Raw genomic sequence first — 3,699 nt, forward strand, 5'->3', positions numbered from 1 at the left:
TTTAAACTTATTGATAACTAGCTATAACTGCTTTAAGATACAATGTAAAAAATTAACCGGATGAAACAAAATATGGCGATGCTATGTTGGAACAATTATAGAAACATGAATAATGCACTACGCTAATGAAAAATGCATGCAAATAATATCATGCAAACATTGGTTATTTTTTCATATTAATGACACAATGAAATGTGTTCACATGCTTAAATTCTAACTTCAATAAACGCAAAATATTTTCTTACGCATGAACGTTTTGTTTTATGATAGGTCTGTTTGCCATTGGGTGGATACATGTACATAGTTAAAACATATTTCACGTGATGAATGTATGATATGTATCTCTCTATGATCTTTATTTCTGTATCTCCTCAGAATTGTAACATTCATTAAAATTGGCTTTGTGTTTAAATTATTCAAAACTTTCAAATAAACTTTGTACTTTTAAAACAGATTTGCAATAAATTATAATAGATAGCGTCATGTTAATGTTTCATAAAGTTTAAAAACACATTATAACAACACAAGCGTTATTTGAAATGTCAACGTCTGGACTGAAAAAAAACTTTAAATAATGTACTTTGAAAACTGAAGTTTGAAAGCACTAACGTTAGTAGTAGTGGAATCATAAGAATTCGCGGTGGCTCAATTTTGGTGGTACTCGTGGGAAGCCCCCACACAAGAATTTACATCATCGACGAAAACAAACTTAGAGAGTTTTCTTACTGAAAGTGAAAACCGACGCATCCACGAAATGACATCCCCAAGAATAAAAAAAATTATTCACAAAAATTGGACACCATGAATTTAAAGGATTCCAGTTTTTATCTGAGGACTTAAGTTATGTGAGCCGGGATTTATTCAATACGATAATGATGTTAACTTATGTCCTGTTCACTCTGTTCACAGTAAGTCCATTTATGATGAAGGGGTATAAGCATACACTGTAAACGTATTGTATTTGGTGCGTACGCTATTTGGTGGAAATTAGTTTTCGAACAAGTTGGCGTGGATTTGAATTAGCATATTCCTGAATATGACTTTTCTTATACATAGATGTATGGTATTTAGCGATGTATTTGATTTAGCGGAGGGCAACATTCCGCCAAAAGCGCTAAATAGAATACGCAGCCAAATGTAGTACGTTTACAGTACGTTCTTTTTTCCGATTTTCCTAAATGTTACACCATTGGCCGAAAATTATTCATTCCTTCTTTACATTTGCAAGAGAGTTCTTCAGGGTTTTGTTTTTAGCTCATCTGAGCCAAAGGCTCAAGTGAGCTTTTCTGATTACAATTTGTCCGGTGTCTGTCGTTGTCGTCGTCGTTGTAGTAAACTTTTCACATTTTCATCGTCTTCTCAAAAACCACTGGGCAGATTTCAACCAAATTTGGCACAAAGCACCACTAGGTAAAGGGGATTCAAGTTTGTCAAATATAAGGACATGTCCTTTTTAAAGGGGAGATTAATTGAGAATTATTGAAAATTTGTTGGTATTTTTTAAAATATTTTCTTCTTAGAAACTATTCGGCCTGAAAAGCTTAAACTTGTGTGGAGGCATCCTCAGGTAGTGTAGATTTAAGTTGGTTCAAATCGTGGTCCCCGGGGGAAGGGAAGGGCCACAAGAGGGGGATCAAGTTTTACATAGGAATATATAGAGAAACTCATTAAAAATCTTCTTCTCAAAAACTATCAGGCCCGAAAAGCTCAAATTAAAATGGTAGTATTCTCAGATAGTGTAGATTCAACACTGGATGAATGACCATCTTTAAGTTCTCCTTAAAGATAGCTTAAAGATGCTTAAAGGTCGCTTAAAGACGATCTTTAAGCCACCTTTTAGCTATATGTGTTGCTTAAAGATGACTTAAAGAAAGTGTAAAGATGGCTTAAAGGCAGCTTAAAGACTATATTTAAGCCACCTTTAAGCCACCTTTAAGGACAACTTATAAGGTCCTTAATGTCCAAACTTCTTTAAGCCACCTTTAAGCTACCTTTAAGCTGCCTTTAAGCCACCTTTAAGCCATAAAAACTCTTTTAATTCAATATTGTGCTTAATTGAATAACAAAATATATTAACTATATGATAATGATAAAAAAGTTATTATAAACGGTTTTTGTTCTACAAAATTAAATGAAAAAAAAAATTATCAAAACGCCCAAGACGAGGATTGAACCCGGGACCCTTCGTTTACTAGCATCTCCTCACTACCTCTGCGCCACGGCAACTTACATATTTTTTGAGGTTTTTATATCCTATATATCAGTGGATATTGAATCAATGTATTCAATGTGTATCTTTTACTTGAAAAGATTTTGTCTTCCATTCAAATTGTAACAATCAATCATATCTAATTTATAAATTACATGCATGCATATATTTAGAATGAAATACGGAACTCGGTCTTCAGTGAAAAAAAATATCTTATACCTTAATTTAATGGAAACCGTTAGGCTTACTTAGTAAATAAATTTAAACCGAGTAGATAAACGTTCATCTAATTCATAGCTAAATGAAATGCAAGGAAGAAGATGAAATCATTTCTTTTATTAAATGCATTGAAACTATTAGGGTATTAGTTCTACGCAATTTTCCCGGTTTTCGTGATCATGGCGCGGTTCCAGTATGTTTAAACATTTAATTGTATACATGATTTTTAGACTATCAATTCTATAACAAACAATATCACCAATTACGGGTGACGTATCTACTGCATGTTGCAATTGCAAATGATGTATACATATACTTGTACATACAATTGTATGATGTACCAGGCCGGGTATATGAAATATTTACTTTTATACATATATTTAAACAATTAACCCCTATTTATTATCACCGGTACAGGAATTAATTAGCCTCTAGATTTTACTCTTACATACATGTGTCTTTAATTTGTAGACGTAACATTTTAAAACCCAGAGTTAGGAAATAATACTTTGAAAATGAATTACAAATGCAAATAAACTTTTATTCACTAGACTTATCGTATACATGTACATACTAAGATTTCAACGCCTTTAGAAACCCTGACTTGCACCTGGGCACACGACACACCTGTTGTGTATATCTTGTATATTCTGTGTTAGTTCCAGGGGTTTTCTTAAGTTGGACAAACAATAGACTCTAATTAGATATACACAAACGTGCACCAGGGCACACGACACAACTGTTGTGTATATCTTGTATATTCTGTATTAGTTCCAGGGGTTTTTATAAGTTGGACAAACAATAGACTCTAATTAGATATACACAAACGAACAAAACTATGTCTAGACAAACAAAGCAGTAATATCCTGCCCGATATAACAAAGGCAGTTGAGAGTCTTTTCATCTTTAACATGTATCTAGCAGATCTAGAATTAGACCTAGAAATAATTGAAATTAAAAAAAAATACATACCTTCAACCGATTATTAAATTAAATCATGCAGTTTTGGTTCATTATCTTTATTTTGTTTAATAACCGGATGAACTGAGAGAGAGAGAGAGAGAGAGAGAGAGAGAGAGAGAGAGAGAGAGAGAGAGAGAGAGAGAGAGAGAGAGAGAGAGAGAGAGATTTCACCGATTAATTTATAATAGGAAACAAACATACTTAAATATAATTTCATGCGCAAAAGATACAGAGAATGCGCTCACCCCTACAATAATTTTGAAACAAAAAAAAATTATAAAGAATTTTATAACGGCAATATGTGTCCA

The sequence above is a fragment of the Crassostrea angulata genome, unplaced genomic scaffold, assembly GCF_025612915.1.
Source record: "Crassostrea angulata isolate pt1a10 unplaced genomic scaffold, ASM2561291v2 HiC_scaffold_118, whole genome shotgun sequence".
NCBI classification, from domain to species: Eukaryota; Metazoa; Mollusca; class Bivalvia; order Ostreida; family Ostreidae; genus Magallana; species Magallana angulata.